Source organism: Myotis davidii, unplaced genomic scaffold, assembly GCF_000327345.1.
Source record: "Myotis davidii unplaced genomic scaffold, ASM32734v1 scaffold317, whole genome shotgun sequence".
In the NCBI taxonomy this organism is placed as follows: domain Eukaryota; kingdom Metazoa; phylum Chordata; class Mammalia; order Chiroptera; family Vespertilionidae; genus Myotis; species Myotis davidii.
The window spans coordinates 1,466,849-1,485,318 of record NW_006288994.1 but is presented as its reverse complement, the minus strand read 5'-3'; the positions used below and the strand labels follow the sequence as shown (position 1 = coordinate 1,485,318).

General features: G+C 39.4%; 1 protein-coding gene across 3 annotated transcripts in view; it reads right to left on the bottom strand.

Moving 5' to 3' along the window:
* SNTG1 (syntrophin gamma 1) overlaps positions 1-18,440 on the bottom strand; it is a 109,790-nt gene extending 91,350 nt beyond the window's left edge. For all 3 annotated transcript variants that reach the window (XM_006761206.2, XM_015562305.1, XM_015562304.1), the window contains exons 1-2: positions 18,382-18,440; positions 17,200-17,973 (exon numbers count right to left, since the gene is read on the bottom strand). The gene's annotated coding sequence lies outside the window, so the exon portion shown is untranslated. The remainder of the gene's footprint in view (positions 1-17,199; positions 17,974-18,381) is intronic.
* Between the last annotated feature and the right edge of the window lie 30 nt (positions 18,441-18,470).

The following is an 18,470-nucleotide window of genomic DNA, read 5'->3' as shown; positions in this document are numbered from 1 at the left end:
CTCCTGAGTATAAGAATAAATCACATGAATCCGTTTCCCACTAAAGATAAGTGAGGAAAAGCTTCTGGGTGTGCTTTGCCTGTTGATTTGTAATTTTAAGAGCCTTATTCTTGCTTGTGCACTTGAACTTGTGAAAGCCCTGGGACTCACTTCACCTCATCCATCCAGACAACAGACACACTAAGCTCAACATTAAACTCGCCTGCCACTGAACCACACTCCAAAGAGAGTGGGGACACGCTAAAAGGGAATATCACTTTACTGTATGAACATATTCTAGCAATCAATTTAAGTTTAAAAATTAAACTAGCTAGAAAAAACCACTTATTTGTCTGATCAGGACCTACAACAGGTTTCTGAAATAACAATATACATTGAACTATATTATACAAAGTCTTTGGTCTTAAAGCAAAATGAACTATACCAAATATTCTAGCTGAGAGTAGTTTCACTAATGTCATATGTAAGATGATGGATCTTTAAGAAATAGGATACCTGATATTACAATGATGCCAGGCATAATTATTCTTTTGATGCTCATGGAAATGTTTTAAGTTTGTTCACATTTTGGAGTTATGACTGTCGTTGCCAAATATAGAGATGCCAGTTTATAAATACTTCTGCTAAACAGAATGCTGGGTACATAAGGATTTACAATATATGGATCTTGAATAACTAAAAATATTGTAGTTTTCTGATTTCTTTAAAGTAAACTGTGAATAACAAATATATTATTTAAAGGAATATTGCATACTAATAAGTCAGTAGGCTTTTGTCTGTGTTTAGGGAAGCAGAAAAAGCATTCATGGTAATACATTGGTCTTATTTCTGAGAATTATTCTGAACTTGTAATAATAAAAATAAGCTTTGTCATTTGTTCTCTGGCTAGATATTTCATGAGAGGGAGGGAGGTTTACTGGTTTAATGAAGGGCTGTGCCATGTAAAATTTCAAGAAAATGGCAGATTTTATTAAAACCATAAATTAAAGACAAAAAGAAAAGAGAGAAAACACGCATTCTAATTATTTCAAGTTTTGCTTTTGGCTCTATTTTTCTCTGTGAAAATTTAAAATAAAATTATGGAAATATACACTGGATCACCTTTCTCCCTCTAAATAGCACCACTTACAAATTAGCTTAATGATACTTACTAGGCATTATAGTCTCAAATAATTTCTGTTAAAGAGAGCTGTTAGCAATTTTTATGTTTGACCTATAGTTACTAATCAAAGGTATGAACCATCTAGCTATTTTACATCTGTCTGAATGTGGTCTGTGCTAATTTAAGTACCACATTGTAAGACAATAGACATTATTTAAATTTTACTTTCTGGTCATGTGGAATTCTCTCTCTGCTTTGGTTTCCTCTACAAATTACCCAACTAGTTGCCAATTATTAGGGAAATGAAGATAACATGAAAACAGATGTTAAATTATTACAATTACGTCTATGCAAACCACTCTCATTACATGTATAATCATATCTTCTTCATCTACATTTTGATTGTAACAGAAAACATAACAGATAATTTCAAGTCTCAACTTGCTTCACTAAAGAAATATGGTGAAGTACATTCTGATACTTGCAGTTCTGTTTATTTTTAATCACAGGGAATTTTTATTACAAATATAAGAGACGTAACTATAAATAAGGAATGAGGAGAAAAAAGCAGCAGGTTAGAGTTGCTACATAAAATAATTTCATACTTTTCTTACACATCGTTGTAATATTCATTTTTATAGGATTCTGGCTTTCTAGGAAATGAACTGAGCCTCCACAAAATTGTATTTGTTTTTCTGACCAAAGCCATGTATTTCTTCACTCTATGGGAGACCTGACATCAGCGATAACAATACTAATGACTATATAAGGCTTGAAATTTTTCAAGGTGATTTCCAATTTCTAAAGTAATTTAATTCTCATCAGACCCTGGGGAGATAATAAAACAGATATCTTCTCTATTTCCTTTGTATTTACATGCCATTATAAATAAGAAGAAAGAGCAGGAGCTCCAAATTCTAGATTTAAAACACGTTGCTCTCTGTGCGAGGCATCTTCTGATCACGCCTGCAGACCACTCCCCATCTCTGTCCATGTTGTCCCTCTGACCTAATGTCGTTACACCAGCAGCCTCTCGGGCTCTCTAGCTTCTGAGTTGATTTAGAAAGTAGGCAGTAGGCATGGGCGATAGGAGGAAGGGAGGCCCAAGAACAAGGACAGGGCATTTATCCTCTGCTTGCCTCCCAGAGGTCTCCTCGGACTGACTGAATCCCTACAGGGTAAGCTGCATTCCCCGTTAGCAGGCCTGTTGTCCCCATGGATGAGGACTGGTGTGACCTATTGGTGATTAGTCCTTTTCAGTGTAAATCCTCCTAATTTGGCATGCCATTGTTTCCTGTTGGAACCCTGACAGATAGAGTCTTCTCTATCTTCCTTCTGCATGTTGGAGTTTTTCAAGCTCTTTCCTAGCCTTCCTTCTCATTGGCTCTCTTGGTTTCATTCATTCTCATGACTCTAACTCTCATCTAGAACCTTCTAAACGTACACAACCAATTCAGACTGCTCTGAGCTCCAGATTTTGATAGCCACTTACTTATTGGCAGCTCTATCTGGCAGGTAACAATTTCATCAACATGAACATGCTTGATACTGAACACTTGATTTCCACCTACCCCACCGTCCAAAACTTATTTCTAACCAAATTACCTCCATTCAGTAAATTGGACCCACCCATCTAGTTGGCCAAGTAAAGAACCTAGGAGCATCTCCTTGATTCATTCTTTATTATCACCCATCAAATAAAATCTATCAACAGGTCCTATAAATTCAACTCAGTAACACATTCCAAATCTGTCTAAACATAAGTTTTATGATCCTCATTCAAGCCACATAGTGTGTGACCTAGACCACTACACTGGCATCAAACTGTGCCTCGTTCTTTCAAGTGTCCCTTGATATTCATTAATAAACATAACAACAATAACAACAAAGGGCATATCATGCCACTCACCTGCCTAACTCTCCACCTTATTCTGAACTATGGTACCTCATTCTTAAGCTCCAGCTTACTCTGATTTGTTGAACAGGCCAAGATCTTCTCCCATTTCCACAATGAGGTGTGAATACTTTCTCCTGGGTGGAATGCCTCTGCCACTGCTTTGTACTGAACTGATTCCTTCTCTTCCATTTTCATCCCAAAGGAGGTCCTCTCACATTCTCCTCAGACATTTGCATTATTGGATATAATAGTACCAAAGTGTTTCTCTTATAGAATTTCTCATGCTCTGGTTACTGTCTTTCTTCAGATGCCCTGTGAAAAGAGGGGCTATGTCTGTTCTCTCTATATATTTTTTTCATGCATATATATATATATATATACTGGTGACTGCACTTGCCACTCTCTATGTTCACAGATTGTCTCTCAAATAATTCAATGGGTATTAAAAAGATTTACACTTTCTAATAATAGTGTTGCCACTTCCTGATCATGTGACCATGGCCATGGTATACTCTCTCTGTGCTTCAGTAGTATCAAAGTAAAATGGGGTTCCGAGGACTCATTTAGATTTGTTATTTAAAACCTGGGTATAGCCCTAACCAGTTTGGCTCAGTGGATAGAGCATCGGCCTGCAGAATGAAGGGTCCCAGGTTCAATTCCGGTCAAGGGCATGTACCCGGGTTGCGGGCACATCCCCAGTAGGGGGTATGCAGGAGGCAGCTGATGGATGTTTCTCATGGATGTTTCTAACTCTCTATCCCTCTCCCTTCCTCTCTGTAAAAAATCAATAAAATATATTAAAAAACAAAACAACACCTGGGTATAGTAAGCATTCAGTTAATGACACTTCGTTTTTTTATTTCTAAGCTCACTTATTATATTTGCTTTCACTGGTAAAACTTCACTGCTTTCATCTTTGAAGTATTTGCTGTGCCATAATAGTATGATGAATTAGATGTCAGCAAACCTAATTTTCATTCTTACTTTGACCACTAATTACTGTGTAAAATTAGAGCAAAGACATATCTTTCTTGGTCCAAATTTCACTGTCCCCAAGAATGAAAGTGTTGGAATAAAGTCAATATTACCTGCCAACGCTAAGATGATAAGGGTTTTATGAATAACTAAAGAAAAATAGCTTTGGTATTGTCTAGAGAGCAGATTTATATCATTTTAAACTGGGAAAAAAGTGTGAGATGAGCACCTTGTAAGGGAAGAAATGTAGTTTTAAAACAGTGACAGTACTTTTTGCAATTCTGGGAGAAATTCACATCTCAGAGCTTTGAGAAATGAAGGAAACCTAGGGAGCAGTTAGTATAGCCTACATTTGGCAGATGGTGAAGGTGAAACTTGACAGTTTTCTACATGCCAATCAAAACCAGCTGCCCAGACACTTACTTCATGACTAAATTTATCATTTTGAGAAAGAAAAATATATCCTTTTCATGAAACAAATACTGAGATATTAATAAGTTGTCTTTTACTTGGTTGGCAAAAAAAAAATAATAATAATAAAATAAAAATAGCATTGCCCCTGAATTCCTGACTTCATTTGAAAAAGAAAAAGGTGAATAGCCTAAATTTTAGTGCCAGTAGAAACTGAAAGAGAAATAGTATATTCAATGCAAACAGCACTTGTCAAAGCCTTTACAATTATGATTTAAACTGGAAATAAGTTGTGTATTTTACCCATTATATGTATGGGACATTTCAGATGGTCAGTAATATGTTTAACTTTAGCTTTAATAGAAGTGAAGCAGCTAACACTTAAGATTTACTTAGAGAGGAACAGTCATAAATATTTAATGACACTAGTTGTCCTCTGAACTTTCATTCAAGGTCACATGTTCCCATAGTAACTAAAACATGCTTGAGAATTAATGATTACATCAGTGATAATTATACCCATAAAAACATTAGTAGAATAAGATAGCTCAATTAACCCAAATGGGTACATTAACAAGTACACCCTCAAGCTTTTGGAACTATGGCGTTCTTAGACTATACAAGTTACCTATGAGTATATTCAATTTAGATCTCCTTGTCACAACTGAAAAACACAAAAATCATAGACATCCAATAAGTCCATCTGTTACGTGTAATGCTCATTTTTTTTAAAAAAACTGAATGTTTGTCCCAACTGATACCACATGGATTCATACAATAACTAAATAACAATTAAGATCTCATGAGGTGAGCTTCATGCCCATAAGAAAAGAAAAAGGCAGTGGTCTTCTCTTAGGAAGACCAGGGAATTACAGATTAGGCATAAGGGCTGAGTTACATTTAATCCAACACACAGGATTGAGTTTCTTTTGTTTTTTTTAAGGATTGAGTATTCATTATTAATTTGCAGTTAAGCTGTAAGTCACCCTTGTTGCGTGTGGAAATAGTTTGACAGTACCTTCCTTCCCCTCCCCCACAGCATGGTGACATTGATTCTTTTTTATTTTTTTATAAACCCACTTTTTTAAAAAATATATTTTATTGATTTTTTTACAGAGAGGAAGGGAGAGGGATAGAGAGTTAGAAACATTGATGAGAGAGAAACATCGATCAGCTGCCTCCTGCACACTTCCCACTGGGGATGTGCCCGCAACCAAGGAACATGCCCTTGACCAGAATTGAACCTGGGACCCTTCCGTCTGCAGGCCAACACTCTATCCACTGAGTCGAACCGGTTAGGGTGATTTTTTTAAAAATACATTTTTATTGGTTTCAGAGAGGAAGGGAGAGGGAGAGAGAGAAACATCGATGAGAGAGAATTATTGATTGGCGGCCTCCTGCATGCCCCCTACTAGGGAACGAGCCCGCAACCCAGGCATGTGCCCCTGAACAGAATCGAATCTGGGACCCTTCAGTCGACAGGCCGACGCTCTATCCACTGAGCCAAACAAGCTAGGGCAATGATGACATTGATTCTGGATCTATTTTCATATAAATGTGTCCTACCATTTCAAAGGACTCATTAGCAACTCCAGTGAATAGCATGCCAACTGGCTTCCTCACCAACCACAAACCAACCCCCAGCCCTGTCCTAGGAAGAGCAGCTTCTAAAAGCATCAGACCTAGAGACTGTGGCTTTAAATGTTAACGGCGCCTGGAATAAGGACAAGGGTGGGATTTTTTTTCTACCTGGCCTGGGAAAGCTTTGGGACCAGAGAGTGAAAGCCAAGGAGTGAGAATCAGTCCACTTATAATGTGGAGAGTATGGATCTCAGAGGCACTGGAACTTCTTTTTTTTCAGCTTTACATATATTTTTATTGATTTCAGAGAGGAAGAGAGAGGGAGAGAGAGAAACATCAATAATGAGAATCATTGCAAGCCCCCTACTGGGGATTGAGCCTGCCACCTGGGCATGTGCCCTTGACAGGAATGGAACCTGGGACCCTAAGTCTGCAGGCCTATGCTCTATCCACTGAACCAAACCGGCTAGGGGAGGCTCTGGGACTTTTAATGAAATGGTCTCCTCTATCCCCTGAGCCTGGGAGTACTTCAGAATTTGTAGTTAAGGCAACTGTGCAGACAATGGCTTCTTTAATGTTTCAACAAAAGACTGACAACCTTCTGGCCTAGAGGAGCTCCATCATTTTTATTGGTTTTGCTTAACAGGCAGAACTGAGCTTTAAGAGCCTATCATGAATAGCAGAATCCAATAAAAATCTAGAGGGAGGAAAATTTTTAACAAAATGGGGTTTTACCAAATTACAGCTGTTAGAGGAGATGGAGGGCATTCGAACCAAAACTATAAGGAGTACTTAAGGAGACTCAAGTACAACACTCAAACTAAACTATTCAGTAGATGATTGAGGAATAAGAAAGTAATTGTTGAGTAGCTTGAGAGTTAAGGTTTAAGAAATACCTCAAATATCTCATGTGCCCTTATTACGAAGTCTGTGGGGTGGCTATATTCCTCTCTGGGGACACACAGTCCTGGCAGGCAGCTCTCTGCATAAAATCACCATCTCTGGGACAAGGTGAGTGCTCCCATCTACAGCCTGCCCCTTCAGAGGCCTTCCAGTGGGAAACTACAAGTTCTTGCTGTTTTTCCATATCTCACCCAGACTTTGTATATAAGATTTTTTTCTTAAACTTTCTTCAAATTACCTATTTCAGTGATCTGGTTTCCTGTCGGGATACTGACTGGTAGGAAGTAGTATCATGAATTAATTTCCTGTCATGAAGTCCAAGAGCGGAACAGAAGGAAGGGAGAATGAGAGGGAGGAATTCCATTAAATGTTAGGGACTGGCAGATTAGCACAGCAGTTCATGTGAATCCTGACTATGTAGCCAAGATTTTCATCTTGAGTATCCAATTTAATAAACACGTGTCATGTTTCTCCATGTATAAAATGGAGATTATAATCACCTACCTTTCAGGATTCTCATACAGATGAAATTAGATATGACATGCAAAGTGCTTAGCGCATGCTGAGTTGATATTGTGGCTTTGGAACATATCATGGGGAATGATTATACATAAGATTGTAGAGCCAGACGGGCTCAGCTTGCAAACAGTGTGGCACAGGATGCCAAGGAGTTAGCCTGTCGGTTATGAACAGCCAACCAAGGTGAGTCGTTAAGGGCCTGAAAAGACTGGGATTTGTGTTTTGAAAAATAAACCTAAGAATGTCATGGGTAGAAAAGAAGTCAGGGGACCAATTAGGAGGCTGCTAGCATCGCCTTGGAGGGGAGAAGGCAAAGGCAGAGGTAAACTCAAGGCAGAATTTCAGACTTTACTGATAGAGTATGACACAGGAGGCCGGGAAACAAAGCCAGTGACTCTACCCAAATTACAAGCTCCTGGGTCTGACTGGAGTAATGTTTCATAGAGGAAACTAAAATGAGAGAGGGAGGTACTAAAAGAAGGTGGGGAGAGAGAGAACACAGTGTCTTCAAGAGAGCTAAACAAAGAGAATGGTAAAATCAAAGAAAGTCACATGTTGCACTGGGTTGCTATTTTTCTTATGTGCCTTTGTAATTATAGTTTCTCTTGCCATATGCTTCTGGAAAAAGCCTAGTCATTGTCCTAAATGCTCCCCGTTCTGAATACAGATGATCGAATCCTAGTTGTGCTAACTTATTTTTGTCCTCCATGCTTCCTGAAAAATGGCAGTTAGATCTAGATCAGGATTTTCAAATAGAAATGCAATACTAGCCACATAGGTTATTTTAAATCCTCTGGTAGTCTCATCTCTAAAAAGTACAGAGAAGCAAATGGAATTAATTTTTATAACAGCTCTAGTGAAGCTAATTGATATATAACACAGTGCACATATTTAAAGGGTACAATTTAAAACTCTCACCAAAATCAAGATACTGAACACTTGGCCCTGGCCAGTTTGGCTCAGGGGAAAGATTATTGGCCAGCAACTGAAGGGTCCTGGGTTCAATTCTGGTCAAGGGCACGTACCAAGGTTGCAGGTTCCATTCCAGCCCTGGTTGGGACGCTTGTGTGGAAGGCAACCTATTGATGTGTCTCTCTTACATCCATTATGGATTTCCCTCCCCCACCCCCGACTCCCCTGCTTCCCTTCCACTCTCTAAAAATCAATGGAAAAATATCCTCGGGTAAAGATTAACAACAACAACAAAATGTACATTTAACATGTTTCTCTTTTCTGCTCCCCTTGCCCACAGGGGATTCCACTTTGGCTGCTTAAAGTTTGCTGCTTAGGTCAGCTCAAAGAAGAAAGCAGGGACTCCCTCCCCCCGCAACAAGGGGTTAAAAGGACCCTAGCCCACACTCAAAGGCAGAGCCTCCCACTCAAAACTTTCTTGCAAGGGTGCTTTTGCTTTGCTTGCTGAATAAACCTTCTCTCGTGAGTTTGAATCTTAGCTTGGACCAGCTCTGTTAATGGCCCCCATACTTTCCCATTTCAAAATGCAGTGATAAAACTGTTTAGTAATGGGATGAGAACAGACATCTAGATCAATGAATAAAATGGACAGCATCAAGACAAATCCTTACATTCTATGGCCAATGATTTTAAACAACGTGCCAAGATGATTAAATGACAAAAGAATATTTTCTTCAAGGAATGGTGCTGGGACAACAAGTTATCTACATGAGGAAGAATGACAGTGGCCCGTACAACACCGCATATACAGAAATTTTCTCAAAATAGATCAAATACCTAAATGTAAGAACGAAAACTGTAAAACTAATGGAGCAAAACATAGATAGGAATCTTGTTATCTTGGGTTAGGCAGTGGTCTCTTATTTATGGCACCAACATCACATGCAACAACAACAAAAAAAACATACAATAGATAAATTGGACTTTATTCAAAATTTTTTGTGCTTCAGAGGACATTATCAACAACAAAATGAGGAAAATACACACACAAAATAAACAACCCATATAATGGAAGAAGATATTTTCAAATCATGTATCTGATAAAGTTCTAGTACACAAAATTTATTGAGGACTCTTACAACTCATTAACAAAAAGACAAACATCCTACTTAAAAAGGCCCCCCCACTCCCAAATTTATAGACATTTATCTGAAGAAGCCAATAACCATCAAAAGGTGCTCAACAGCCCAGACGGCGTGGCTCAGTGGTTGAGTGTTGACCTATGAACCAGGAGGTCACGGTTCAATTCCCGGCCAGAGCATTAACTAAAATGTCTTCTTAGAAAAATCAATAATTGTGTGGGAGCTTTATTGAATTGTTTAAACTTTTGCCTTAATTCTTAGAAAACAGTACAGTCACATCATGCAATACTGTTTAACAATGAAAATAACCTTCTGGCACATGCAACAATGTTGATGTGTCTCAAAGGCCTTGTGTTGTATGGAAAAACAAAAGACAATCTCAAAAGATTATATACTGTATGAATCTGTTTAAAGAACAATCTCAAAATAACAGAACTCTAGAGATGGAGAATAGATTTGTGTTTTCCAGGAAATTGGGGAGTAGACCACACTATTAAGAGTCAGAACAAGGAAGTCTATTGTGGTGATAAAATTATTCTCTATCTTAATTGTGATGGCAAATGTATACATGGCATAAAGTACATAAAATGCCATACACATATAACTTCAGATAAAAACTGAAGAACTCTGTCCTAACTGGTTTGGCTCAGTGGATAGAGTGCCGGCCTGCAGACTGAAAGGTCCCAGGTTCGATTCTGGTCAAGGCATGTACCTTGGTTGCAGGCACATCCTCAGTAGGAGGTGTGCAGGAGGCAGCTGATGGATGTTTCTAACTCTCTATCCCTCTCCCTTCCTCTCTGCAAAATATCAATAAGATACATTTTTTTAAAAAACTGAAGAACTCTTAGTAAGATATATAATCTATTTGACAATGTGCCAATAGAAATTCCTGGTTATGTTGCTGTACGATAATTATGTAAGATGTTACCATTGGGGAGGTTGAGTGAAGGCTTCCTGTTAGTGCAGTCGGCCTGAGGGGGGGTGGGGCGGGGGGAGGGAGGTAGGAGGTCGGTGGGGCGGGGGGGGGGAGGTAGGAGGTCAATGCGGGGAGGGGGAATGGAGACATCTGTAGTACTATCGACAAATAAACATACATATTTTTTAAAAAAATAAAGAATCTCTGCAACTTCTTTTGAGTCTATATTTAAAAACAAATACAAAGTTAAAAAACAACAACAACAACCTTGTTATCCCTAGCTGCATCTACGATGGACATTCAATCTCATTTGCTTGAAATTCTGGAAGACTTAGAACTTACCACTTCTCTACCTTCTCTGTGGGAAACTGTTTATTGCCTTCATTATCTGATAAACATAGACAGAGAACCCCCCCCCCCGCCACCCCCCCTCCCCAAGGCTGGGTGCCTTTGAAGCCCTAGCAAAGGTCTGAGCTAGGTGCCACCTCTGTTTGTCCAGACAGTGGTAGCTGAAACTACTCCCCCATTTATTATTATGGAAATCCTTGCTGATGGGCTAGTCTGCCTGTTGCAGGGGGTCACCTGCCTAAGGGCTATGCTATGGGTGCATCCCAGAATCAATAAAAGCTTGGTGAGGCCTGAGCACGGGTGGAAGTCCTTCACCTTGAGCTGGACTTGCCAGCCTGGTCCCCCAATATTTCCAAATTATCTCTTGTCTTCTCTTTCATTTGTGTGCGGCTCTGCTTCCAGTTCCGGAACCCTGACCCACGAGGGAGGTGGGAAGGAAAATGGGGGGGGGGGAGGGAGGTAGGAGGTCAATGCGGGGAGGGGAAATGGAGACATCTGTAGTACTATCGACAAATAAACATACATATTTTTTAAAAAAATAAAGAATCTCTGCAACTTCTTTTGAGTCTATTACTCAACACTTCTCCACATCCTAGGTTATTAGTTTACCCTGAACTATGGATCCATAAAGAGATATTCATTGAACAGTATTCAGTTATCCTTTACTGTTCTTGGAGTATCATCACTGATTAAACCATAATTTACAGCTCTATTTCAACTCAGTCATAAACTAAATTTGAATCTTTTAACAAATTTCAGAAATTTTCTCAGAGTCAATTTCCTAACCTGATAATCTGTGACTACATTTCCAACTCTACCTTGCGATTCTAAATATCCTTGCTTTGTCTTAATAGACACCAACCTTCTTAAGATCAGAGACCAAGCTTAGTCTTTAAAAGTAATTTATACTGGAGGGAGGGGGGAGAGTAATCTAAACTGTATCATTCTGCATGCTGACGTAGCCTACTTATACAAACAGACAAGGTGAGTTATGAGTTGTGTTTGCTTCTGTTCATCAGTATTCTGACCACTTGACTGGAAATTTAGTTTATGACTGAGTTCTGGCAATGCCAGCAAAGCAAGTATTGAACTCAGATTATTTCTAACAAACTATTTTTTTCTACAAAGTAAAATTCACTTTTATTTATGAAAGACTTAAGAATTGAAAATGGTTGAAATGTATCTTCATATGTTAATACATGAATCTTGTTTTATAATTCTATATACTGTAGAAATTTAAAGAGCTTCCAGCTTCTTTATTACTTAAATAAATAAAATTTTATTGGTTTCCCGGAGCTAGTAGATACACTAATCCCATTCATTAAAATTTAACCTGCCTTGAACTTCCTTTCAAAATACCCTCGAAAATTTCAAAACCCCTGGTATTATAGGAACATGTATATTGCTTTAACAATTTAACATGTAGATGTAATGATGTTCTGTAATGTGTTTAATTAGCATCATCTGTTAAACATTCATTGCTAACTCACTTTATAACGTGCTTTATTAAAAGTCATTAAAACCTGCAGCTGCATCCCGTAATCATTTTCTAAATATAAAGACTGCATTTATAAATGATCTCCTTGTTCAAAATACTGCCATACACTCACAAACTCTTTGTTAGAAGCCAGAAAGCTTTTATTCTTTACAAAAAGAAATGCGAAGTAATTCATCAGATGCCAAATATTTTTTTGGCCACATGTCAGCCTTGTTCCAAGTGTTTAGCCTTTGTGTTCATTAAGAATAGTTATAGTTTTAGATTGATGCTCAGAACTTCTATTTGAGTGCCATCTTACTCCTAGGGTTCAATCTCTTAATAAGTATCCTTGATAAACCTGTAAAAGCATAATGATTTGGCCCAGCTAAGCACACTGAAGTAAAGTTCTTATGAAAATATTCCGGAACTACACAATGAGAGAAGAAACTGCATTCATTTTGAGATTTGTTAATTCTGTTCAGGGGGAAAAAATAGCCTATTGGGGGTTTTCAATGCTTGTGTGAATAATGTAAATGATTTCTAGGCTTCATTCAATCGATTATTCTATGATTATACTTCTTTTATGCATGTGCAAGAAAACAAGTTCAGAAAAATAAAATTTGGATAAAATTTCAAGAAATTTAATTTTCACACAAATAATTAAAGTGTGTGTAATAGAGTTGCTTATTTCTCACAACAATTTCTTTTAAAATTTTTAGCAGTTGTCAGTATTTTTGACAGTATTCCCCAAAATGATGTAACTGGTGGGAAGAGAAGAAGGGAGAAGGAGAGAGAGAGCGAATCATTGATTGGCTGCCTCCTGCAAGCCCCCTACTGGGGATTAAGCCTGCAACCCAGGCATGTGCCCTTACGGGAAATCAAACCGTGGCCTCCTGGTTCATAGGCTGACGCTCAACCACTGAGCCACACCGGTGGGCAATAATAAATATTCTTAAACCAGCTTCTACCTGCATTAAAATATGTAATCCATTAAGAGACATAAGAAAATTGATGCCGAATCAGCACAGAAAACATATTATCTATACTGAGAGTTCTTAAATAGAAGAGGCATGCCCACATATTGTAATCAGTAGGGAGGTTTTTGATGAGGGAATAAATGAATGCTACTAAAGATTACTTATAACTTAAAGATCTAGCACTTCCGTTTCCAAAACACTTTCAAAAGCATTCTATTGGGACTTTCCAATATTTCACACAGTAGGCATTCACGCATTCATCCCACAAAGATCTAGATGTCATATGAGAATTGTACCTTAATCCGTATGGACAGCATCCCCTTTTACAGAAGAAAAGTTAAGTTTATTGGGTCCAGTGACTTGCCTAAGATCTAATGACAAGCATTCAAGAATCCTAATGTCTGGACTGTCAAACAGCACTCGTTCTGCTACATCATGACAGGTAACATATTTTACACCACAGCATGTTGTCTCTTTGAGCACACTCCCTGTATAACTCATTCACCTTCACTAAACAAGAAGAAAATAGTAAATAAGAATAGCACTTGAGTGCTATTCTATGACTCATTGTACAGGGTTCTGGGGAGCTCTAAACAAGAAGAAAATAGTAAATAAGAATAGCATTTGAGTGCTATTCTATGACTCATCATTGTACAGGGTTCTGGGGAGCCGAGACGACTATAAAAATCATTTCCAGGTTACAACACGCTCTTCTTCACTAGTAGCTTTTACCTTGCTCGTTAGAATTGGGTGAGTAATTTACATCTTTAAAATGACATAAAAATAAAAGTCAGTTACTGAGGGCCTTCTTCAATTCTAGTAATTATCGTCTCATACTTTTATATTTTTTGATATACACATACCTTGATTCAAATCACCCCAAAATTTCTAAGGCAAACTCTGGACATTGAAATCCAATATGATCTGTAGGCCTCAGTAATGACATTAGAAATATCCAGTTAATATTCAGATGATCTACACAAAATGTTAAAAAAAGAGGTTGTTTTTATAATATTTTATAACTTAAAGATTCAGGCCAGAACTCCCTGTCCCACTTGCCGCACACCATTTCTTGTCAAAAAATAAATAAATAAAAGCAATTGGACGGATCCCAGGGCTCATTTCTGATTATCCTCTGGTCCTATATACACTCTACATTTCCTGTTTATGCAATCCTATGTCACCTTTCTCCTTTGCGTCTCAAGTGTAAGCAAAGGTCAACAACCTCTGACCAACAAAGCAGTGTCAGCACCACCACTGCCCTCACCCGGGGAGGGGATGCTGAACTACTGTGTCTAGTTCTCTGCAGACCTCAATGGTCCGTTTTCCCTACTGGGCCACAATAACTATCAAGCAGTTTCTGGGATCTGAATATCCTGGAATAAAGCACTGATTTAACTTTAAACACAAGTGATTGTGTGCAAAGAAAGGTTTGCTAACATTAACACCCACTCTTCCTGGGGAGGAAGCACTTAGAGATTAGCATCTAGGTGGGCATTAAATTGATTTACCAAACTCTATCTCGATGGTAATGGCATTTCTGCAAAGATAATGATTGTTATGAGCTTCCGTGCACTTTGCCTGAGCTTGGAAGGGTGAATTCGAGTTATTACTTTCTATGATTAAATCTCCAAAGGATTTAGGCAAAGATAACTTTTACTTCGTGCTGTTTCACACGCACATCGGGGGAGCCTGCCCTCTGTACCACTAGAGGGTAACTGTGGCCACATACCCACAGGATGCTTCCTAGAATTCATTTTCTGCTTTCATTTTTACAAGGTGCCAGCCACGAGAGTCTATGTTAATTGACGACCAAAATATCGGTCTAACAATACACCATACGTCTCTTAAAGCATCATTAATTATTTCATGAGGCAGTTTCATTTTCACATCTCTCGGGTTAGAAAAAAAAAATCATGTTGTGTTAGGAGCACATCGTAGGTCTCCTAGGAAGGAATCCAAATCCTCAGATGATGGTCATTTCTCTTTTTTATTTTCATTTTTATTTATTTCAGAGAGGAAGGAAGAAGGAGAGAAAGATAGAAACATCAATGATGAGAGAGAATCATTGATCGGTTGCCTCCCTCATGGCCCCTCCCTGGGGATTGAGCCTGCAACCCGGGCATGTGTCCTTGACTGGAATCGAACCTGGAACCCTTCAGTCTGCAGGCCGATGCTCTTTCCACTGAGCCAGACTGGCTAAGGCGATGGTCATTTCTGACCTATAAACAGCAATACAGTCCCCAAACAGCTCAATGACACAGACGTCCCGGCTCCCTTTCTGCTAAACAAGCAGGCTCATGGTCAATGGTAAGCGCCAGTGAAGAAGGGTTTTCTTCCCTCCGAGTGTAATTGCTACTCTCGGCCAATTCAAAACAAGGGTCCATCAACCTACCAACAAATACCATCTTTCCTGGCTCAGGATTTTTGTGCTGAAACTGAGAAGGAAGGTATGTATGTATGGGTATGTATTAGGAGTACTTCATTATCGTCTAGCTGTGACCTACAAATTAAAAGAAAAAACTAAGGAACTGTAGTTTTTCACAAGGGCAAACTCTTTCCACAGTGTTGGTTATGCATATAGCATCATATGTGCTTCCATGATTGTCAAAGTCCAGCCTTGCAAGTCAGCACTCTCCACAGGACTGAATGTGTGCACTAGAATGGATGGAGCCCTTAGTGAAGTGTCTGGCGAAGGCTATAAATCTGTGTAACTTCCCTTACCTAAATGAGCCCTTTTTATTAAAGCCGAATGCTTATCAAGGTCACTATGAAAGATGGTAGTTTTAAAGCTCTAGGGGAAGACTCCAGAAATCAGAATCAACAAAAACAGATTTAATGAACACTTTAAAGTTTATGGTCTGTTAAGAACCTATTTTCCTCTATCACGTTTCTGGATTTTAGTGACAGGTTTATTTTATAGAACTAAGTCAGAATGCTATAAAAACCCAACTCTCCAAAAAGGCACACTAAAGCCCTAGCTGGTTTGGCTCTGTGGATAAAGTGTCAGCCTGCAGACTGAAGGGTCCTGGGTTTGATTCTGGAAAAGGGCACATGCCGGAGTTGCTGGCCTGAACCCCAGTAGGGGTTGCTGGAGGCAGCCAATCAAACCCCTTTCCCCCCAAGAATTGTCAGTCCGCTTCCTTTCCATGCCCCTGGTTCTATTATATTCACCAGTTTACTCTGTTATCAGATTTTTTATTCACTTGATTTTTAGATTCACTTGTTGATAGATATGTATTTCTGTTCATAAGGAGGCAGCCGATCAATGTTTCTCTTTCATCACTGATATTTCCACCTCTCTCTTCCTCTCCCTATATATATATATGTAAAAAATATATATATATTTTTAAAAGGCACATTGAAGCTTCTCACTTTCTGCTTTCTGGCAAATTTTGAGCAAGCAGTCTTAAGCTTTGAAAGGCAGGAAAGACCACACTAAGTAAAAATGTGTGTATTTTTTAGTTAAGATTCTACAGGTGTAGGTATACTAGTACTTGGGTGTTCAGGTGGAAAGAGGAATCAGGTGTGTATGCATACATGCGTTTGTTCCTGTGCATGGTCTGGCAAATTATAATCATCTAAAAAATAATAGACGGAGTGGTTCAACAATCTCTACTTGACACTTTTTGAATTTTTCAGACTATGTAACACAGACAAGATTAAAAAAAAAACCCTCTTAATGAAAGTCCAGATTTTGGAAAACCAAGACATACATAAATTTAAAAGTATGTTAGGCCAGGAATATAAAAAATACACAAGAAAGGCTTTACTGTAATTATATAACCCAATATAAATTCTTTAATAGTCTTGTCATATAAGGGACTTCAGAGAAATAAAATATTCAACCATAAAAATATTCAACTAGGTTATTAGGCAAGAGATTTTCAAAGACCATGATGCAGGAACAATTATTTAAAAATCAAATTGTTTATCTACTTCATCCACAAGGAAAAATAATACTGTATATACCTTTCTGCGAAATTCTTGAAAAAGTAGATTGTAAATAAGCAGGAAAAAAAAAAGTCTTATCACTTACCTGCCCACTGAAAGAATTAGATGCCTGTTCGTTTCTCTAACGTAGGATTCTGAATAGTTCTGGAACCTCCTCTCACAAAGCTACCAGTATATCCAAAAACAGGGGCCTCCTCTGGTGAGCATTGTTTATTCCAAAAAGTGGGGGCCTTTGAGCACCTCGATCCTCGCTGCAGAGCCCATGACTTCCCAGAGCCTCAAAGAACTTGGACTTCACTCCTCTGTGTGCATGTCTCCCAGGCCCCCACGGAAAATTATTTTTGAAGTTGCTGCCGAGAGTTGAATCTGTGCAACAAGAGCACTCCTCCGAGCCCCGAATGGTCGCTGTAGCCGGTGGGTAAGAAGCGTTGTTGTTTTTCCTCTACTTAGATGGAGAGGGGGGGACGAGGGGTTATGGGGAGGCGCCGCCTTTTACATGCGAGGAGCGGGCAGCCCCGCTGCTGGCGGAGGCAAGGACAGCAGCAGGGGCCGCGGCGGCGCAGTTCGGTCCCGGTGGCTGCAGCCCAGGCTGGAGACGCTGTCCATCCCCGCCGGTACTGAAGCTCGGGGGCTGGGACCCCACCTGCAGCCGCTCCCCAGACCGCTCTCCTCCAAAGGGCTTCCTTGCCTTCCGGCCTCACCTTTCCCCGGGCGCCTTGTGTTTGGGGAGGGGTTAATTGCTTCTCCACAATAATATCCTCATACTTGTTTGGTGGCGATGTTTCCCGATATTATTTGACGTTGCAAGTAGGAATCCGTGGAAAATCCGATTTCAACCTTTCCTGACTTTTCAGTGGCCCTGGACGAGTTTCCCAATGATACAAATGAAGGAGAGAGGGAGAGGAGGAGAGGGGGAGAAGGGGAGAGAAGGAGAGAGGGGGAGAGCGAGAGAGCGAGCGAAAGAGACAGAGAGAGAGGAGAGAGGGAATGAATACAGATTATGCATCACAGCAAAGCCCGAGCTTCTTTGGGTCTCTCATTACATAAAACGGAAAGGGTCTATGTTGGAAGATCTGCCACCTTGATTACCAACTCGGTGAACCACATTTAAATTCCGAGAAACCCCACTTGAAATTCCTAGATTAAACACAGTAACGAGGTCGTGGGTTCTTCTCCGACCCTCCAAGCCAAAACGACAGCTTATTGCACAATAACAACAACAATAATAATAATACGAACGGAAGAAAAGGCACCTCGGCGCTGCTACCTTTTCAAACGCGGCTGAAGTGGCTCCGAATCCTTGCAGAGCAGCTAAGCGAATCCAGCGCCGGAGGACACAGCTGGGCGAGCCGGAGC